The following is a 23,536-nucleotide window of genomic DNA, read 5'->3' as shown; positions in this document are numbered from 1 at the left end:
CTTGCACATGTCAGTGTGTCAATGAAGGGGAAGGAATGATCACAGACCAACCTTTTAGTGGCAGCCAGTCAATGATTACTAGCTGGGCTGCAGCACTGCAGGTGTGTGGGAAAGCGCCTCGGCAGGAAACACATGAAGTGCAGCATTGGATTCTTCTGTGCAAAAAGATGTGTAAATTGATAACAATGTGTCTGTACACCTTGTCAGTCAAGCAGAGCAAACTGGAGCATGAGGGCATAAAATCTGTCCATTTTATGTTCCAGCAAACCCCACACAAACTATAATTTTCTCCTTGTCATTGTGCCCTGCAGGCAGCAAATATACTTTGCTTAAGTATCTGGATTTATCTATATGTCACATTGTTTTCTTGTAGACACAGTTCATGCAGGGCATTCTTTTCCAAAGTCCCTACCTACTGGTAGACAAAGCACGCTGAATAAACTGGAATTTGGTAATTAGCTGACTGGATGATGCAGTGCCCAGCTATTTTCCTTCCTGTCATCAAGAGATGGAACATCCTGATTCTATCCTCAGAGTTATACTGTGCACATTACAATACATGGGGCTCCGTACAGCTTTGACTTGCTTGACCTATCTTCCCCAGCCCATTCCTAAGGTAGAAGCGTGATTCAGCTGCTCAGTAGCACTGCCAAGAGCAGTGTGCCAAACACTGGTCCAATACCAAAATTTTTATTTTCCCTTTGTAGCTTAGATCAACTCTGTCTTCTTGGTATTTATCTGTACCTAATAGGACTAATTGCATTGTGTTTAGACATACTTGAGTTTACTTTGGAACCAGCTTGTCTCAATATCAATAATGGGCCTTTCAAGGTAACAGAGAACTCAGGTTTGCTCAGCTCATGCAGCTAAGCCAGTTGACTGTCTCAGCATTGCCAAGGAACTCCTTCACCCCTTCTTGCATTTCTTTCCTTTACTCCTTCCCCTGGGGTCCTATGTCCTCCCTGTGCTGGGTCTTCTTCTGCCTCAATTCTCTAGTAACTTCCCTAGTGAGTTGAAAAGTATTCCTTCCTCTTTCTCTTCCTCTTCCTTCCCTACATGTTTTTTTTTAATTTTTTTTTTTAATTGGCCTAAGTTTGTTTAGCGTGCTCTCTCAGCATGAGGAGCAGGATCATGCTGAATCAGCTGGGAGCAGAGGGCGAAGAGGAAGAGCCTGGATCTTCCCAGTTGTTATATCAGCACAGGGACTGTGGCTGCAGTCCCCAAGCAGGCTGGCCAGGATCACCAGGGAGGTGCTCAGGCAAGAAACACACAGTGAAGCCTCTGCTGCAGTGACTCCAGCTCCTCACTGTACCCCAGCCCAGTTCAGTTCCCAGCTCAGGCTTTCATTAAAAACAAACCAACCTTGGAATAGACTTTGGCTGCAGTGCAGATAGCCTGCAGCATGGATTTAGATTTGCTAACTTCAGTTGTTTGAAAATTAGGGGTCTAATCTGAACATCCCATTTAGGCATGCTCTACAAGTCAGAGGAGTGTGTGAGACAGCTCATTAGTAGACAAACATTTATGTCCAAAGTAAATAGGAAGAATCCCCCACTGGAGTTACTTACCTCTCTCTGTTGACTATAGAGTGATCCTAGGTTAGTTTCCTGAGCAGCCAAAATTAGACGGGATTAATCTTACCCTCAGAGATGTGAAATTTCATCAGTATCAAAGAATTCTGCATCTTACATTTGGCTGTAAAACTTGTCCTTAATATACGCATTGTAACTGCCTCCATGAGCTGGAAATGCATGAGCATATTTACGGCCACTTCCATGCAGAATTGTGTCCCCAGAATGTGATTACAGTAGCAAACAGAAGGCAAGAAAAAAAATCCTCCTCCTGTTTACCTCGTGGAGCTATAAATTATTTTAAAATGCTATGGGATTGGTTTTTGTTGTTGTATTTGATACAATTTGACTAGGTTGTAAATGATACAGTTCTATACTGAAAAATACAAGTTGTTTAATTTATCCTAGGCTCCTAAATATATTCTTTGTTACTGGGACCAAAAATAATTATTTTTAAAACGTTGTTAGTCCCAACCCCCCCATATTATTATTTTTCCTAACTCATTTTTTAAAAAAAAAAATTATTTATGTAGAAAGCAAAACCAGCTATGGTTCCCTCACTCATACAAGCTTATATTAAACGTCAGAACTGAGAGGCTATTATAGATTTTGATTGCTTTTCAGAACTAAAGAAGTGTATAAAATGTTGGTTATTTTTTTCCCTGAGGACTCTAATTGATTATACAAATGTTAATGACAACAGAAGAATAAGGAGAGTATATTTAAGTACTGAGACTTCCTATCCTTTTTCTTTCTGATTTTTAAACAGTTATCAGAGAGTGAATGAATATTTCTTATCACTCTTGCATACTTTTTTTTTTCTAGTGCCTTTAAGATTAACATTTCTCTGTACTGTAGTGACATATTAAAGTGTGAGACTTCCTAATGTATATCTCTGTGTGGCTGGAGTATAAAACTGACATGGGGATGAGGTGAGATGAAGAAAAAGGGAGAGCGATGACATTTTAGCTTCTTTGAAGAATCTGAGGCAGTTTCTGAATTTAGTACTGGGCTCTGGGGTGGGGGTGTAGAGAGTTTAAGAAGGCACAAATCCTTTGTTACAGTTCAGATTAGAAAAAAAATATGATTGTATCAAAGATTTTTAAGCACAGTGAATGGAACACTTCAGTTTAATATTACCCTTATTAGACTTTAAATATTACCCTTATTAAGACTTACTTTAATATTTAATATTTATTATTTTAATACTTTTTACTACATTACTTTATTATTTATTATTTATTATATTATTAAATGTATTATTTAATTATTTAATGCTATTAAATCGATATTATTTAAGTTTAAGGTCTCTTATTGGCAAACAGTGACGTTTTAAGGTTAAAATCAACTACCTTTTAAGGAGTTTAGTGGAATGTAATTAATAGCCTGCTGAAGGTATGCTGCTTTGTGATGATAACTGTTTCATAGAGAAGTGAGGACAGATCTAGCTGCCTTTAATCTGTGTAACTCCTCTTAGTGCCAACTCTAATGATCTTCAAAGGAAGGGCAAAAGAGAATGATAGACAGTGTGTCTTCATGTTAACTCTCTCCATTGCAAATCTAGCCTCGTTACAATGAGGCTGCTTCTCAAATGTGATACTATTCCCTTGTTCTCCCCAAATGTATTACTCTTTTTTGCATCTCTGAGGGCAGAGGGATTTGCCTTGGGGCCTCTGTTTGCATAACACATTCCCTGTGTGTTTATTAACATACTGTTAAACTATGTTCTCAGCATGAGCAGGCATCCTCTCAGGCCATTGCCTGGGTCTGGGCCTGCTTGCAGGAGAGATAATCACTGGAACTGAGCTGACTCCTCACTGGGAATGTGACTCCACTCACAGCAAGAGAGCAAATAGGAAATGACTTGGGGTGAGTTTCACTAAGCCGGAAAAATGAATTAGACACACTCCTCAACAGAATCTGAAAACATTACATACAGTGTAAAGAGAAAAGGTTAGAGCAAGAGGTTGCTTACCATTCGCACTTTGGAATTGAAATGCGTTTATGGGAACATTATACCTCCTTATGAAGTGAGATTTGTCTTTCAATTGTGTTACCCAGGAAAGAATCCATTCATTGAGCAATCCCTTCATTCTTTATATACAGTTCAAGTTTTGAGAAGTAGGTCAGGTCAGAGGTAAATCTCAGCACTTCCCTGCGAAAAACTAAAAAGAAATAAATTTGGAAGTAAAATTGTGGAAATTGCTGTGACCTTTGGGATGCCATCCTTTATAATACACAGTGAAAATATTGGGCTGCTCAGGCTTACATCGAGTTTACAGGAACATAAATTGCCACAACTGAGCTGCAAGCTTTATGTTCTTAAATCACATCATTATTCTTTGGGATATTGGAAGGGAAGGTAGAAAATAGCAGATTTCCATCCATCTCAAGAAATAATAACAGTCTTACTGATTGCCTTCAGTATTTTGTTGCAGTATATTAGGTCATTTTTAACCCCCTTATTTTAAAGAAAATCTCTTTTAGAAAACATCTGCTATTCAGGATAAATCATGACACTGACAATTTATCTGTCTGATAAGGTGAACATAGTACACCTTTATTTTTGTCTCAGTTGTAACACACAAAGGCATAGACAGTGGCAGCAAAGCTAGTGAAGCCCATAGAGCAATGGAATTATGTCAGTTTAAACCAATTGAGGGTCTGATCAAAACACCTCAATGTCATAAAACCAAAACTAGCATTTGGTTTCAAATAAAAGTGAGGAAAACTTTAATAAGGTGAAAAGAAAAACAGATGCAGGAGTCAAACAAAATGAAGAATAAAAATTCTAGTAATGTTACAAAGGTCCTATAGACCTTTTAAGAACCTTACCATCTTAACACAGTTACTGATTTAAAATAGACCAACCAACCCCAGGATCACGTGAAGGAATGGTCATTGCCAATTAATTTTAATGCTGTGATAATGCAGATGGATGATTATGAACATTTTTAATTTTTGGAAGAGGGAGGGAAGAGTAAAAGAAAAAGGAAACTTTGTACAATATGTGCTAATAAAAATCTTGAGACTGTGCCTGCTAGGTTACCACTAAACTAAATTGAAAGTACCATAAACAAATACTGCTAGAAATTCCTCATGTATGAGGTCTCTGTATCCCTTGGGCATTGGATTTAAATAAGGACTAAGTGGTACCAGCTGGCTTTCATGCCCAAGTGCTTGTGGGGATTCAATCTTTAATGAGCCAGAGAGCACAAAGGCTCCTCCTGAGAAGTGCAGGCTTGGGTTTGTGCTCCTTGCTGTGAGTAAGTTGTTTTCTTCACCCTATTCAGTGAGATGCATTTTCTAATTCAATAAGAGAAAGGAAGTGCAAGATGCTAATAAATAATGTCTCACAGATAGCAAAAGATAATCCAACAATAGACACTGTAGAAGGAAAGCATATGTTCCCTCGGGGAGAATTTATTGAAAGCTGAGGTGTAACAATAAGAAGCTACATTCGCAAATCTCTAAAGGCAGCTTTGCACTGCTTCAGCAGTGCAGAGCAGCTTAAATCCAGCTTAAATTTCCAGTGAAGTATGCATTTGTGTAACTGACTCCTCTGGCTTCATAAGGCTTTCATAAGGTATATGACGAGGGGAGAGCTGTGGCCCAGGTGACCTGTTCCCTCATGATTCATTCAGGTGGTTTTGAAGCCTCCTCTTCAGTTACCTCAAACTCAGTTCAGATGCAGCCCAGGGGTACAGATCAAAGTTTGTTGTTGTTGTTGTCTGTGTTTTCTTGATGAGAAAAAGGAGAAAAGTGAAACTCCAAATAATTCGACCATGCATTTGTTATGATACAAATCAAGTTAGTTTCTGGTACTGATTTTGCTTTGACTATGGGTCTTTTCTTGAATAATCATCTCTAAAGTGTTGCTCAAAGTACACGAGTCAGACTGCCTGCACAAATAAAGTTTGTGCCTGATAAAATCTTGAGGGTGTAGAGTTTGCCCTCACTTCATATGAAGAATTTGTTATGAAGAATTTGTGCCCTGTGCTACTCCAGCGGCTAAATACCTTGTAGTCTTTAGTATGTTTTTGTGCATGGCATCGCTGTGACACGACCATGGTAACATGTAACAAGTTGTGACACTGTCTATGGATATAAGAGAAGGTCAGTAGAGATTAGAACTCCGATCAGACGCGTTAGAACCAGCAGAATATTTAGGTGCTTTGAAGTCAGGTGATGCATTGCCTTACCTTTAGATGTTGAGTGCCTACAACGCCAGAAATCTTTTGGCCATATATAACCTGTAAAAGGTACATGGTAAGTAAGGCCCTTCTAATGGGACCAAAAACTCCCTGTGTATATGCAGAAGTAATCTGCTTACAGGTAGCAACAAGAAGCACATGGACAAGTACTGTGTCAGAAATCTTTGACAGGCTCTTGTAGTTCAGATGCTTGCTGTCTGGAGCTTCTTCTCTTCTGCTTGTCCTCTCTCCTTTCTTAGCTTAAGAAGTGTGGCTTTTGCTTCTCACAGTATTGCTAGAAAAGGACAAAAAAAGAGAGAGGAATTGGTGGTGGTGAAGAGTTCTCTTCCTAATTCTTAAGTTCAGTGTTTACAGGTAGCAAGAGAGAGATTTAACTTCTTTGCTGAAGAGGATTCAAAACCTCATTTTTCAGGAGACTGACTTAGCTACAAAAATCAAATTGACTTTGCGGAACTATCTATTTATCCAGTGTTTCATTGTTGTGGAGGGGGGGAAAGAAGGAGTATGACACTAGCTAATTGGTTAGGTGTGGGCTGCAATTTCTCTCTGCTATGGGTAATAAAGTATACAGAAGCATTTTTATGAGTAAGAACTGGACTCCACATCTCCCTGCTCCTGGTTGAGCCACTGGATTATGTGTGAGGGAACCAGAGGAGAGGAAGAAAGAGAATGCTCAGGATGCCAACTGAAGGTTTAAAATGTCTCTTAACTCACTCGTTCATAAGGCTAAGTGATTAGTTTACCATACAGAAACTTCTGGTGAAGTAGAGGCTTGAACCCAGTTCTCCAAGGTCTAGGTTGACAGTTTAACTACTACTTCTGGGCTTCCCATTCGAGTGTATTCACTCTTCCCCTTGTCAGTTGTTGATCTAAGTTACAAATGTAGGGTTTCTCTAAACAGTAGATGGACTGAATGCATTAGAGCTTTGAACTCCACTATGTTTCTTTACAGTAATTAAATCTCAAAGAATCACCAATTTCTCTTTTTGCAAACTAACTCAGACTGATAGTACAAAAATGAGAATGTTTCAAATCTGTGATATGACCAAACTAGATAAGTTCAACTTTGGATATGTTTACAGTCAGATATCTTTGCTAAAGACAAATCCTAGCAAGAGGAGGGTATGTAGGTGTGTACTTCTACCCCAGCTTCCACATAGATATCTCTTAGAAGCAGGCAAGTTGCCTTGCACAGGTTCAGTAAGGGGAAGCATCTTTTTGTGTGTATCATTAATAGTAATCATCCACAGAGTTTGAAACACGAGAGCTGTATTTCTATAGAAAGAATAACTGTAGATAAAGTGAGGTGAAAAAAAGAATGAAGTAATATTTTTACGACACACATTTAGTTTGGGAGTCTGCATGCTAGAAGAAACTGAAAAATTGTTATAAAGGAAAAAATATCTTTAATTTCTGTTAATTTCCATTTGAAAGGTCTAGTGAGATGTTTTGTGTGGGAGTATTTTGTGGTTTGTCTTTTTTTTGTTGTTGTTTGTTTGTTTTGAATGAAGCTGAAATGAACAGTGTTCATTACTTGCTTTGCAATAGCTATATCTGCACTGTGCCTTGCTTGCTTCCCTGTGTATTGGTGTTACTTACTTGAATTTGCAGAGCTGGCAAAAACTGTTATATTTTGAGAACTGTAGCTAAAGAGAGAGGAAGAGGTAGGGGGAGGAAGAGAGGGAAAGAGTTGTTTTGTTTATTTTTTGGTTAAACTTCTGATGTCACACTGAATAATTTAAAACTGCAGTTTCAGTATGAGAAGTAGCTGCAAAAAGCCTCATTTTGTGTGTTATCACAATAATTTCTATATTGACTCTATGTACTACTCAAGCAAAATCAATGTGTACATACAATTTAAAATATTGATTAACCTTGTAACTATATCCTGGCATCTGAGGTTCAGACTGGTGGATTATTTTTCCTCTATTACCCTCACAGTAATGGTTCTGTAGATTAGAAGTTGATTCAAATATACCAAATCCAGAACTATCTACAGCTGTAAGTGACTAACAGAAATTGAACTCTGTAATGTTTGTGACTATTTACACTGTCTTAGCTTGATTGCCTCTGTAGCACTACTAGGTATTTAAAAAAAAAAATTAAATAGTAGAGCATCGCAACATGCAAATCAGAAATGACCTCATTGAGAGGCAGTTAGCAGATAAATGCTGAAATAATTTGGGAGAAGAAATTGTAGGGTGTTGTAATTTTTTTTTCTTTTGAAGCCATTTGCAATTAGGCTATTTACAGATTAATTTGCATATGAAGTTCAGGCACCCGAAGGCCAGCTGCCAATATGGCCCTTCTAATTCATGAATTCAGAATATTTCCTCTGTCCAGTTCCTGTGTTTCTGAAGGAAGCTGCATCTTGTCTATAGCAGTATCTCTTTAATACTGTCAGGAATTATTTCGAAAACCATAATGTGATTTTTAGTTTGAGGTATGGTCATCTCTAAGACTTTATTCATCATTGTTTATTCTGAAGAACAGTTGATAGAGCACTTTGCTACTACATTAACTCTTTCTTTAAGGAATTATGCCTGCCTGACAAGACCTCTGTTCTGGCATGTGAAGGAACACAAGACAATGTGCTCACTTATATTTTTAATTCTCTTAATCATATGTTGTTTCAAAAAAACCCCAGCCCTCGCATAACCAAAGGAGAACCACAAGAGTTATCTTTAGTTAATAGGCTACATATAGAAATTGGGAAACAAAAAAGTAATCAAAAACCCCATTCTGTGATTAGTATGATGAATAGCTAACCAATTAACAATATGTATGTGTGAATATAATACATTAATATTAAATGATACCTGATTTGAACATCACTATCTAATTGTAAAAAATGATTTTCTTGGTTTTCAGGCTTGCCTCTAAACTGGGAGCTTCAGTATTAAACATAGAACTCATCCTGTCAGTTATGTGCTCCTGACATTGACCGGACTGGGAGAGTTTGAATTCTCAAGTCCCAGTACATCTAACATTCATATTGATCATGTGCAAGTGTTTGCTCAGCGTAGAGTTTTCTGAAGTGTTCTTGAGGAGGAGAGCTCAAGTGTGCTTACATCAAGGTCCCCTCTAGGTAAACTGGGAAGGTCTGTCAGAGACAAGGCTGAGAGAAAAACAACCTGGGCAGGAATTGTCCCTGAGCAGGTTCTTCTAATGCGTCAGTCTCTCAATATTTCAGTATAGATATAGCCTTTGACTCCCAAAAGCCACTAGTCCTCATTGCATTCCTGTACAAGTCCACAGTGCATTCCTGAGGTGTGATTTTTCTTCTTCCCCCCTCCCCCCATTCTGTTTGAGGGGAACAGTTCAGGCAGACTCTGTAAACTGTATTTTTCTAACTCCTTGCTTCCATACTGCAAAATTATTAATGCTCCTTGTTATGCTTTCTCTAGACAACTGGCATTGTCTAACAATGTCTGGAGAACAGCTGTTCTTTATCCTAAACACTTGTTCCTGTCCGTTCTCAAAACAACTTCATATCTGTTTGACAGCTTGCCATTTATTTTTCAGATAGTGGAAATGTCATCTTCTTTTCTAGCAGCCTGGTTTACCTGCTCATGGTTTTGACACTCTTCATTGGCATGGCTTTTGGGTATTTGAGAATTTCCATGATGTACCTTTACATCATGTAAGGTACTCTACACTGGCAGCAGTGCCTTGCCACAGTGCAGAAGCCCAAATAGATTTACCTCTATGCTGCCTGTAGATCTGTTCCGCTTGCTGTAACACCCCCACAACTATTTGCCACCAACCAAGAGTCAGTACAGAGATAGTGTCGGACACTTCTCTCATTCAGCAATATCTGGAGCCAACTGGATGGCTTTTATTTCTGCAAAGTGACTTGACCTGCCTTTTCCTTTAACAGTTTTTGAGATATGTTATATGGGACTCCACAGAGCAGTTTTCCACTTCTGATGCTTTTCCAAAATATGATGGGACACATCAGTAAACAGAGCATATTGATTCCCATTTTCTGTCAATTTATTATACAGTGGGGCCTTTCGTGGCATGAGTCAGCTCTTTGGCATGGTATCCAAAATATCTGCATTCTGCTCAGTCTGAGCAGACTCTGTGTGTCCATGTGACCTCTTCTTGGATTTTTGGGTGGTTGGGGTTCCACAGTCAAACCCATCATATGATCAATGCCAGCAACTTACCCCATGTAGTACTGGTTACACTGGAAAAGCCAAAAGCAGACATTATTGAGTCCTGAAATTTTGTGTGCATCAGTAAAGGGAGCAGGTAAGGGAACAAGAAAACCAGTGCGGAGAACAAGAATATCAACACTGTGGCCAACAACAGCAAGTAGTAACTTGACAAGCAATGGTTAAGCAGGTGTAACAACTGTGAATTCAGTCTAACACATTCTGATAAAATATATAGTTATCTTGAGCCCCACATGGTGTACCTGAAAGGGACTGTTTTGAGTTGGCTCCAGCTGATAGATTAAGTTCCCAACCAGTGTCTTGTTCCCCCAGCTCCCCTGCACTGGGATGGGGGAGAGAACTGGATAGGCAGAAAAAGCCCCTCATGGGTCAAGTTAAAACCAGTTTAATAAGTGTGTGTGCGCATGTGTGCACCTCTGTGTAAATAAAAATAAAAAAGTGATGCAAAATCAGTCACTCACCACCAGCAGATCGATACCTAGGGGGTCTCCAAGCAATGGCAGCTTGGAAACACACCTGAGCATGACACTGTATGGTATAGAATATCCCATTAGACAAACTGAATCAGCTGTCCTGGCAACATCCCATCCAAACCTTTTAACCACCCCTAACATAATTAATGAGGATGACACGGTGGGAAAAGAGAAGATCTTAATGCTGTACAAGGCTTTTGAGTGATAGTTAAAGCACTAGTATATTATCAACACTGGTTTGACCACAAGTCCAAAACAAAGCACCATGCGGGCTGCTATGAGGAAGGTTAAGTCCATCTCAGCCAGACACAGTGCTGACTAGTAATATCTTGTAGAATAACTGCTCTTTATTCTGATTGCTTGTTTACTTTTCTCAAAATACCACCACCTCATCTAACCACCTGTCTTTTGTTTTTCAAACTGTCAAAATGTTTATGGCAAAAATAAACTCCTGTAGAGGTGAACTTTTTTCCTTTTTAGCAAGAAGCTGACAGAAGATCTGTGTGATACATGTGGAAAAAATTTAGATCAAACTATGTATTTATTGTATGATGTGGTTAGAAGTTCCAGCTGCAGACCATGACCGTTGTGTGAGGTGCTGTACAAATATGGGATCAAAACAAGACTTCTACCATGAGAAGAGTCACCATTTCCATACCAAAGTTGATGACAAAGCTATCTGAATCCAAGAAAATAGTGAGACAATATCAGTGTGATAGGCAGATCTCACAGATATCATCACAGTTGCTGTTAGTAAGCATTCCTCCAAAAATAGGACAAATTTAACTACAGAGAACAGGATTTTTTTTCTCTGGATTTGTGCTGGAGCAGGGATGGAGTACTCAGCTTTACTCAGTGGTCAAGAGATGGCTTGATTCTCAATATGCTTGTGGAGAGAGGAGAAACTGTTTCTTTAGAAGACCTAAAAGCATGATTCACTTTCTTTGTGGTACTGAGTGCACTTCAGCTTCCAAGAGAGAGCAAGCGAGAACACGGGCACTTGGCACCTTTCAGAAAGTCCTTAAATGTGACAGAATCGTGATCCTTCCAAAAAGTTGTGAGTGCTGTGGTAGAAGTCTGAATTTCCCTTGTTGTCAAATTCTATTTCTAGCTTAGCAAAACAAAAATCCTTCTTTACTGAGGATATGCAAATGACATATATCATCTACTTTGTCTTTAGACACAATTTGCAAACTGGCATATGGGGTTTTAAGTCCCTGATGATCACTTTGGAGGCAAGTCTCCAAGTACAACACTGGAGTGGAAATCAAAACCTTATGAGGAGGGGCTTGTTTTGTACTGATAACTGCTTACTTATTTTTCTGTAGAAGTATCTTTTGCCTTTAAATGGAAACATTTGAAATCCAAGAATGATTTTCAGAGGGAAAAGGCCTTTTGTTTTGTTATTTTTTTTTAAATGCCATGTCAGCAGATCTAATGCCTCCAAAATAAATAATTGCAAGGTGCTTCTCTGCCGTGAATTCCTCTGATATTTTGACTCTTTTTTAATATATTTTTAAAACCGAGATAAAAATATAACCTCTCTGAACTTGACTGCAAATACTTATTGCCAACTAAAAAAGAAAGAGATCAGAAAAACAAGTGGGTTTTGATGGGCATTAAAAGCTTGGTTGTTCTTTCTCTTGTGAAATATTATGACATTCTCATAAAACCCCTTTTCCTTTTAATGCTGAGGCAATGCTCCTGTTAATAATGTAATGCTGATGGCACCAGCCACCTCTAGTCATGAGAGAAATGAGCTGGCCAAAGCAATATTCTACTTGAGGGATTTGTCCAAGCAAATGTGCCCCTCTCCCCTCCACACTAGAAGCTGCTGAAGAGAAGAAATATGATGATACCTTAATATGGTGAACAGCCACCATGTGTTTTTTGTTTTTTGTTTGTTTTTTCCTTCTGTGGGTGAAATAAAATAATTTGATTTGTAAAGTAGGATAGCACACCCTGAATTGTGCTGTGTAGATGTAGGAAAGGCTACTTTAGTAAAAGTGATCTGTTTATTAGAAGAGTTTTTGACATGCTGGGACTAGAAGTATGTGCAGCAATAAATATGCGATAGATTAAAAAAACATGCTATATTGATCTCATCTTTGTGTGTGGATCTAGACAGGAAGATGGTCTGAGATGCCTTTCCACCCTTTGTTTCTGTCCCCTTGTATTAGTGTGAGTCTTCCAGGCCACTTTTCACCATGTCAGAAGTAGCTGTTTGTCTTTCACGCTTCACATTGAAAATGTGTAACTTGCTTCTAAGTGCTACCTTAACCCCACAGTGAACTACGGAGATGAGCCAGTAGTGGTGAATTGGAAAGAATGAAGTTTGCAAAGGATCAGTTATTTCCCTTAGTCTACTGTTCACCTCTTACAGCTGAATTCAGGAATGAGAGTGCTGCTTGGTACGTGTACTTCACAAAATGCTACTACGAGGTAAACAGACAGAAGGCTCTCTATGGCTGCTCATAGTTGCTGGGTTAAATTTCTACTCTGCTAGCTGGCCCCAGCACTCAATGCTGCCATATATCATAGCCAGGTGTGTGGGAAAAGGGGCCCTGTGCAACAAGAGTGGAGGCCAGCTCTGTGGGTGATCCAGCATCAGTTATATAGGCTGTTATTCTGGGAACTGAGAAGGAGTACTTGGGGGTGTTGGAGGAAAAACTTGACATGGCCCACCAATGTGCCATATCAGAAAGCCAGTCCAAAGAAGCATGGCCAGCAGGTAGAGGGAGGGGATTCTGCCCCTCTACTCTACTCTTGTGGAACCCCACCCGGAATACTGCATCCAATTCCAGGGCCCCCAACATATGAAGAACATGGACCTGTTGGAGCAAGTCCAGAGGAGGGCCATAAAAAAAACTGGAGAGGGACTTTTTACAAGAGTATATAGTGATAGGACGAGTGGGAATGGTTTAAACTGCAAAAAAGTAGGTTTAGGTTAGATATCGGGAAGAAATTCTGTGCTTTGAGGGCAGCGAGACACTGGGACAGGTTGTTCAGAGAAGTGGTGGGTACCCCATCCCTGGAAGTGTTCAAAGCCAGGTGGGATGGAGCTTTGAGCAACCTGGTTTAGTGAAAGGTGTCCCTGCCTCTGACATCATAGAACCATAGAATTGTTTGGGTTGGAAGGAACCTTGAAGATCATCTAATTCCAACAATTCTGTGATTTACTTGGCTACGGTGACAGCTGAAAGCTAAGTAGGTATGGTGGACAGGAAGATCAGCCAAGAGTTTCATTTGTGGGGTGTGTTCAGGTTCAAGCAAGAAGTGCCTGAGCTGCTGTTTGAGCTTAGAGGTTGAAGAGCGAAGGAAGAACTGGTATGAGTAGAATTCAGGAGAGGATACAAGTGTCAGTAGGAAATTTTCATAAGGGAAGGAAGCTTTGCTGCATGATCTTATTCTTTATTACAATGAGGGGAAATGAAAATCAGGGGAAGGTGCATTAATCAATGAGTGAAATGTGTGTTATGCACTGGTTGGGAAATGTGATGTTTTGTGTGTTAGTCTGCTTGTGCAGTGCTCAGCACAGGTGTCTTAAATCTATGTGTTGGTGGTGAAAGGACTTCTCAACTGTGTTCATAAGGAACATCCATGGGTGAAAATAATACAGTGGTCTGTGGTTTTAATAAAAAATTTATGATAATTGTGCTTTGCTGGTTATTTAGGGAAACAGATGTAGGCCCTGTGGCCATTTCATATTTCTTAATGCAGACCTAGCTAACATACAAACAGTGCTGAAAATTGTTGGCCTATTGAATTAATTGGCAGAAATCATCCTGCAGCTCTAATTCTCAGAGGGACATTTGAAAAATCTCAACAGCCCATACTACAGCTGCTAGCTTTTCCCCTATAGTGTGCAGAGGGGAATTGAAGCATCTTCATGGGAAAATCTGATTAGCAATGTGGTCACTTAATTAAGTAGTGAATGATCTTTTCTTTTTGCTACTGACTTTTCTTTCTCTTTCTTTTATTTTAGTGTTTTTTTTCTTTATTTTTTTCGTTGTTTGTTTTGTTTTGTTTTGTTTTTTATGAAGGGATGACAGTGCCTTCAGTCTCAATCTTCAGATAGTGTGAATTGGTCCACATCTGTCCATACAACTGAGCTGGTTAATTTTCACCAGCAGAGACTCTAACTTCCCAAGTGCAAGAGCTCTGGTGGGGGAGGGGAAATACTGCCTGAATCTTTGGGAGAATGGTTAAGACTTGGTCCTGGATCACTGGATTCAGAGAGGGTTTTTTCATTTGACTTCAATCAGATCAGGATCAGAAGCTCTGAACAAGGGCATCCTGAAAATGTAACTTTTGGTCTATCAGGATAAGTAGGAAGAGTTCTTCTGCAACGTTGCATATTGATGTCAATAATATAATTAAAAAAAAACAAAACAGAGATATTTGAAAGGAAGTTCAGACTCTTTGCTTAAAAAATGAGAAAAAGGGAAATATACATTTTTGTTTACTGGTGTTGAATGGTATCAGTTGCTGCAGTTGTGATAAATTCAGAAGAAAAAGCCTGAAATTATGGTTTGCTTATTAATGATATATTTCTTTGGCACCTAGAGAAAGCTATTGCATGAGGCCCTGTACAAAAACATACTGTGAAATATTTCTTTGCCCTGTACAGCTCTCAGACTAAAAAAAGACCCACCTCCCCAACCCCCCAAAAACCCACCACCTCAACCACGCCCCCCACCCCCAAACCGCTGAAGAAACAGAAGCAAAAACTAACAAATCCATCCAGTTTAGGAAAATAGAAATCTAAATCTTGGAATCTTTCTGCTTTTATAGTTGCTGTAATAGGATAAAGTTAAGATTTCACCCTTGTATCAGTACTTGGTTCAAATACTTGGATTATTAAAGAGCTGCAGTCTTTCTAAGAGCTGGGTGGTGTGGTGTGGACTGCCCAGTACATATGACCTCATCTTATTCTCTTTAGGGAGGAAGGAATGGAGGAATAGGGGATAGAAGGAACAAAGTCTCTATTTGCTTCAAGGGACAGAAATGTTTACTCTTTCAAGTAAAGCCAAAACCTGTGTTTTGCCCACGAGTACTGCTTGTCCTCTTTGGGCTGCTCATGTTCTCCAGCTAGAAACTTGAAGTCATTTTGTGTGTGGTTCTCCACTTTACTTTTTAGACACATTTAATGGTTTCTGATTATTAGATGTAGAGCCTTTAGAATTAAAATGAATTACTCTGTAATGATCACTGTGGTTGTGGCACTATATTAAGGTATGAATGTGTCCTCAAGAGTAAGGACTATTTGCCTATCTTGTGTTCTTAAAATGGTGTTGCCCCATAGGCTTTGTAGGAAGTAGGGTTTGAGCTTAAGGCTATTGACTGTAGGTAGAATCACTTCAGAGATAATGGTTGTATTATTAGTGTAATAACAGAGGTAAAACTGGGTAAAGAAAATGAGTGGGGGCTTAATACCGCATTTAGTGAAGAGTAAGCAGAATCAAGCAGAGGCTTGACAATATCGGTGGATGATATTATTAAATTTGTAATGAAAAGTCTTAGAAAATATATTAGCTGACATGGCCAAGGACAGTCTCTGTAGAATTTGAAAGCAGAGGAGGGAGCTTGGTGATTCTTGGAACAGCTAACAGCAGTGTAGAATTAGGGGACTGGGAAATGTTTTTTAAAATTAGAGAGGCCTGTAGGAAGGCCAGAAAATTGATCATGCAGGATTTTAATTACCAAGATATCGATTAAAATAATAAGTATGCACAAATTAAGAAAGGGTACATAGTGCACGACTGCTTCCTTAAGCTGTTTGTGAGCTTGCACAGCCACACACCCTCTTGGATTCAGCCCTGGGCAACTGAGCCAACTCTGGTGAAGAGGATCTATGGAGCACCCTGATGTCGGACTGGGAAGGATGAGGAGTGCTTAGGGAAGGACAGAGGTTTGTTGCTTTGTTTTTTTTGAGGTTAGTAAAGGGCAATTTTGAGGAAATGTGTCTAAGGAATTTCTTCTCATTATGAAAATCTCTATCTGTACAACTGAAAAATAACTGTCTTTTCCTTAGAGAGAACGTAAATAAAATGTGTCCTGGTAAAGTCTACATCGGCTAGAGGCTGATGGGGGTAAAGTCAGTATGAAATTAGCATGAAGTATTAAGCAGCTACTTTATAAGCTGTAGCATAATCGGTGCAGTAAGGAGCAGGATAGGGTGACACACAGAAATGAAAAAGACTATAAAGTTAAATTTCTGTTCAATTTATGAAAATATTTTTTTTTTTGCATGTCATTTCTCCTTTGGCCATTCCCTTTTCTAGATCGCACTTTTAGAGCTACAAATGTTTTAACAGGACGGGTGAAGATGGTTATAACAGGATATGTTGAGGACATGTAATGGAGTATTATAGGTTGTGCTCCATAGGATTTATGGGTATCTTTTTTTCATGAAAACACTTTGCTTTCTTTTTTCTGACTTTCACAATGGTCCAGAGTAGAGGTGTTGGAGGACTGAGGTGAATTATAGAGAAACAGTCTTAGTTTTACTGCCCACTAGCAATAGTAACTAGCCAGGCTTGAAGCGAGGAAGCAAACCATGTCTTTTCAGCAGAAAAACTATCCTACCTCTTAAGGAGAATACAAAGAACTCCTACTCACAACAGGTCCTGGAGGAAAGAAGTTACATTCTCAGGCACAAGGGAATAGTCATCTTATTAGAGGCATTTTTTGGGGGGGAGAGAAAAAAATAAAATAATCACTTTTATTCCCCCCTATATTCATAGTGCAGTAAGGGCCAGAAAAAGCAGCTACAAGAAAAATGAAGCAAATTAGAAAAAAAGCTAGGACAGAACTCTTCAGTAATGTTTTTATTATCTATTTTCCATAATGAAAGAATGGAAATAAGCTTTATTTAGAAAATTGTTTTCTTAAGTTGCTGGAATAATCAGATAATTTGCAGTAAAGCAAATGGCCTGCTTCAAATAAACCACAACTATTCGATATAACCAACATACAAGCCCATGTTTAGTAAGAAACAAAGTTAGAATTATTGATGTCTTGGTTCCAGTGTTTTTTTGTTTGTTCATTTTCAATATATGCATTAGGTATTCTAATCAGTCAAATGTGATGAATGGGAAAATGCAAGACAGGAGCCACGTATTATATTTTAAAAATACTATTTAGCTTAAAGTTGATTTTTAAGGAAAAGAAAATGGGGCTTTCTATGTAGCACCCATATTAAAGAAAGAACCCTAATATAAATTAAGTCTCTTTTAAGGGATATGCTTTGGTTGTATTTGTCAAATAAGCTGGTCAATGTAAAAACAATCTACCAAATGGTGGCTGTGGGGTGAGGTGGAGATCAGGGAGGAAGGCTTCCCTCTCAAATGCTGTGGAAGATGTCATTTTAGTTCTGTCATCTGCTGAATGGACACACATTTCATAAAGTGCTCTCCTTATTATGTTCCCATATGACTGCTCTTACTCTGTACAAAAGAACAGTGAAGTGTGTTTCTACAAATCCATCCATTCCTCCTTCCAAAGCCACAGGCTGGGTCACCACCTGCCTCCCACAAGCAGAACTTAAAGAAAGTTGCAGAGGAGCAGGAAAGGATATCATACCCTGATATCTTTCTCTGCTTTCCTTGGCTGGCAGTAGTGATGTGCACCCTGTTGTCCTGAGCTCTTCATTTGCCTGTTGCTTCCACAGCAACCTGACAAGCTCATGCTGTGGGTGAGTTAAAGCTGGCCAAACTGAGCATCCTTTCTCTTTGCTGCCCAGGTGATATAAAACAAAACCTTTAAGCGCAGATGTTATTTCTTAGTGATCCTAATAGATACTTCTTCCTCTGTATGCCTTCTGATTATATAAGTGGCTAGAGCTGCCCTTCTATCTTTCCTAGCCTCCTTTCCCCACTGTTGCAAGTTCATGTGCTTCCCTAGCTTCCAGCCCCTGGTGAAGAACAGATATGCTGGGGCTACCCATCTGTAATGGGGCTACCTTCGCTTACATCTCCAGTACAAGCTCCTCATTTCTTGAATCTGGGTTGCTGCTGTTGAGGACTGTATTTAGTCTCTCAGCCCCAGCCCCATGGTACCAGGTGAAGTTTTTTCAATCTCTTGCTTCAGAAAATTATGAAGGAACAGGGGAAATCACTTTGAGCGAGTGGATAGATATTCAGGGCAGGACTGCTGAAATCAAGTAGAGAAAAATATTTAGTGGATATGGATCGTTTTTTTTTGCTATTTCAGCCTGTCCCTTCCTGTCAGTTATTCCTGTGGCACAGAGAACATAAACCAAAATTAGTACTTTGAAGTTAGGGTAGGGCTGGCAATTTAAATCAATTGAGAATCTGCTCACTGTTTTATGACCAACAAAATGTTAGCTTGGTTCAGACATGTTTACTGAGCCCCTCAGCTTTCAATGTGAATTTCTTGTGGCAGATAATGGCTGGAAGTTTTTGCTGGCTTCTGTGAGGGAAAGGGAGGAGTTCTCCTGATCTTTTAAACTTAGCAGAAAATCACAGAAGCAGCAAGGTTCAAAGTTATAAAACCTTTTTAATATCCAACAACTATGTAATTTTGTCCTTATTAAAGACATTTGCCTAATTTTTATGTAAATAGCCACAACCTGGTGGTCACTGTAATCCAACAACATTACTGCGGCAAACAAGGGATTAAGAGGAAAATGCTGTATTGAAAGTAAAGCTGTAGGGCCTGATAGAGCTATGTTACCATTAAATTCTATAGATACTGTATCCTTCTTGCCAGCTCCATTGCGCTTTAATCCAATGCTCAGGGTTTATTATAACTAAAAAGTACTTCTTTAATCCTTTTTTCACACACTGTAATGCAAACCTTGATGCTGATAATCCACCAAGGTTTGCGCATTTATTAGATCTCCACTTCATTAAATTACCAAATTTTATTGGCAGCAGAGCAAGGTGGCAAAATGTCAGCATGGCTTTACAAAGCCAGCAGTTGCTCACTTTAAAAGATGAATATGATCTCTATGAATGCCTGTTTACTACATTTCAGCATCAACATGTAGAAAGTGATGGAGGGATGGGAGGAACTCCACAACAGACTTTCAAATTCCAGTGACATGTATTTTTCTCAATCAGCATTCTATTGAACCAAGAAACCAGGGGATATGGGTTTACAAAGACATAGAGTCTGAACTCCATTGCTAGACATCTTGGGATTTGTCGAGTTTGCACTTTGTTAGTGATATCATATGGTCTTTGAGTGTTCATCAGTATTGTGGCATTTGATATTGCAAACACATGCCAAAAGAAACAGAAGTCCAACATGAAACAGTGGAATTAAAGCTGCATATGTTTTCTAGTGGTTGACAAAGTGTTTTCCCCCAGCCATCTAAGAGTCTGATCTGCAGAAGCTAATCTCTGGAATTTGTGATGATGTTCCTGGTCCCTAATCAGTGTTATATTTCATGTACGTTGTGCTGGGGCTTTCTTGGGTTGAGGAAAGGAACTACTCAGTGTAATATAATGTCAGTAGCAGGACTGAGGATCCTTATATATATTAAGGTTCATCCCTGAGGGGCATTGGTGCAATTCTAGTTTGGACGTTGATCATTTAAATTCTTGATTCAAAGCTTTTGCCATTTTCTTTTTCTTTTCAATCCAAAATGCCCCATGGTTCAAACCCATTCCTTCAAATAGGCTCTTAGTCATGTCATCAGGACTTTTGATTGTCCTTAGGACAAATAACCACTACAATGAATTCTACTAAACCAAACTGCATGCTGGGAAGTACAAAAGAGAAACTTTATAAGGAGTCTGTTAAAACCAATATAGGATCTAACACCCCATGTTGGGACAAGATTTTTTTGTCCCTAGAATAACTAAAGAAGTCTCATTTTTAACAGTGCTTGAGAAGTACAGGAGACAATAATTTAGTCACACTTCACTTGGATTCCTCAGGAATGTCTTTGTTTAGTTTTAATACAACTGATTTCAGTTGTGATGAGGCAGAACACATACCTGAATGGAACAAAAGCAGTCTCAAGAGAAACCTGAAACGGGATTTACATTTTATGGGGTTTAACCTTATGGCTCCTAGGAGGAATGAATCATGCTTCTGTGGGAAATGACCTAACCTGATCTCTTGTTTGGCTGGAACTGCAGAACTGGAAAGGAATGCAGTGGATGCAGAGCATAGACTTTGCAAGTATAGTCTGTTTGTTTGGTTTTTTTTTAAATTATACACACACGTGCACACACACAAATATACATATATATATATATATAAGCCCTATCTATAGTTTTCTTTGAGCTTTGTTCTTGAACAATTTATTTCCATTTACCAGCACCCCAGTGCTGTTGCTTGTGAGAGCTACAGACTGACCTGCCATTTCCAAAGGCCAGGGTATAAGTAAAGAGCAACACACAAGAGTTGAAGAAATGCACATAAAGCTGCTGTGTAAATTTGCATCAACTCTGCTGAGACATTTAAGTTCTGTAAACTGTATGTTGGCAAGATAAAGACCAGGAATGTGAACAATTATATTAGGTTTAAAAAGAAGTTTCCACTAGAAGGACGATTGGGTGAACAGATGTTCTCACTCTCAAAATTATTAGTTTTAATAGAGATGTATGATAAACTGTAGTTATCTAGTGACTTAGTCTATGTAAGGTATAATGTACATAAAATGCAGCTATAATAAGGGACAACACTGCAGGAATGAAGGGGTAGATTAAGTGCCTTAAATTATGTATATTCATCTTACCTTGAGAGGAGATATGAACTAGATGACTTTTTGAAGTCCAAACTATTTCTATGTAAGTCTATGAATTTCCATTATTTTCAGTGCTTTTTATGGGGAAGCATGGAAAAGTGCTTTAACTGCAGAATTCTCTTTTTGACTGTGCACATTATGTTTCTTTTGTTGAGGAAACCTAATAATTACACTGAAGATCAAATCTATTGTCTGTCATTGCTAGTACTTCTTGAAGTTCTGAACATAAATAATGCTAATGAGTTTACATGGGATATTATCTGCTAATAAATTTGGTAGTAGAGTGAGTATCACAACTACATATACTGAAAATAATATAACTTGAAAAAAATAAGATAGACATAGTGGTACTCTTATCCAGTTCAGTGTGATCCAAATGCAATGGTCCTATTATGGCACATTGTTCTCGTCATACCTTATTAAATATAGAAGATGGCTACTCAGAACTCTTAGATTATTTGTGTGATCCCCTCTGTTTCTTGAGTGGATCCCATGTGAAGCCACTTGGGATTTTCCTGCATTCTGTTTTTCTCTTTTTTTTCAAATAGAGAGGCTAGTTCACCAGAAAGTTGTACAGTGGTGTAGTGCATGTAATAAGAAGGGAAATTTTCTTAAGCAAATTTGATGTTTTAAATGAGAGTGTAAAATATATTGTTACTAGATTTGACATTGTCTTTCCAAGTAGTGTGTGCTTAGGTATGAATGGGACGGTGCTGTCCCATTCATACCTAAAAGGAAGTATGTTCTCTGCACCAAAAAAAGTCTGAAGGGCTTTACAGCTGAGATAGTGAATTTAGTATAGAGGATTCAGCTTTGCATGTTACAAATAAAATTACCATTAGTTTTGCTAGTTGGGATAAAAATTCATAAGGGAGGTTAGTATGTATGCTTCAAGGGCATAAGCCAAACAGTGACTGCCTGAAATGGGCCTGAAATTGGCCCACAGTGGGGGATAGCTCTGCCTAACTGTCCAGTGAAGGCCTTTTATCCTTTCTTTGGAATCACTTAGACCTGTTTACTCTCTGAGTTGGGATAGAAGTATGTGTTGACCATTGATCTCATCTACTCTGGCAACTTCAGTGTGGGAGTCATACCTGGTAAAACAATGACAGTGTGTTTTCAGAATATGTCAGCTTATATGTTTTGACTGTGGGGGCTGAGAAATACCTTGAGTGATTAATACAAGATGGGACTCAGAGGTGTAAAAATAGCCAGGGCTGGGAATAGCCCTAGCAAGCAGCAGTTTTTGGGTATGGAGTGGCAGGACACAAACCAAAAACACACAGCAGGGGAGAGGGAGATCCAGAACTCTTAACTCCTCTGTCTCATGTTTTTCTCCCCTGTTCTCATATTGGTATGGGATCTAGCAGTAAATCTGACCCCTGATTAAGGGGTATTTGTCTAATCACATGCTCCTGGAATACAAAGGAGACAAAACTGGGGAACTTGGATCTGCTTCCTAATCTTATCCTAGCCTGTAGGGAAGAGTAATCAGCTTTAGGTCAGAATCATCAGCAGGCTACTTTTCCTTCCATACTGGCCCAGTTCTAGTGGCCGATAACCAAAAGTGCAAAGAGGCGGGATCATATGTATGCTCCCTTATCTTGGGCTTTTTTTTTTCTCATGGTCTGTGTTGCTTTGCAACTGCTGCCTTTTGGGTGCAGACCCTGTCATAGGGGAAGGCATCTGAAGTTCTCAGCCCCCATCTGTTTCTTCCTGCTTGGCAGAAGGCACTGTCCTACTCTAAAGCAGGGATTCTTGTCCAGAGATAATTTTAGCTCCCACCCTTTTAAGAACTGCTTATTAAACTCTGTACAGCCTTTTCTGGTCTCTGTGGATTTGAATCTGTATAAAACAGGGTAAAGTAATATCAGATGAGGACAATACAGGTTGTGTTCTTGGGACTCATGAATGGAAGGGACTCTAAAACAAATGGTATCATGGCAAAGAATAAACCAAAATAAATATGTACCTGCTCTACTGTTATTTTTTTTTGTTTGTTTGTGGGTTTGGGGTTTGCTGTGTGTTGTGAGTTTTTTTGGGTTTTTTTGCTTTTGTTTTTTTTTTTTTTTACCACTGTGAGAGACAAGGTACTGGGCTGGCTGGATTTTTGGTCTGACATGATGCCGACCATCCTCAGTAATGTCCTTAATGTTCAAAAAATACTCGACAAAAAAAAAATAGTGTTTGGTTCAGCAATAATATTTAATGGCTGTAGTAATCAACACTAAACAATTACTATTTTTTTTTTGGTTGACAAATATCTAAAATCTCAGAGGCAATTTCACTTTATGTTTGTGACTATGGGAGATTTTCCCCTTTTCAGGGGTATAAGGGAATATATGGGACCAGATTTCTTTTGTGCTGTTTTGAC

This window comes from Manacus vitellinus, unplaced genomic scaffold (assembly GCF_001715985.3).
Source record: "Manacus vitellinus isolate BGI_N305 unplaced genomic scaffold, ASM171598v3 scaffold_33_pilon, whole genome shotgun sequence".
Lineage (NCBI taxonomy): Eukaryota > Metazoa > Chordata > Aves > Passeriformes > Pipridae > Manacus > Manacus vitellinus.
Note: the sequence above shows the minus strand (reverse complement) of the source record.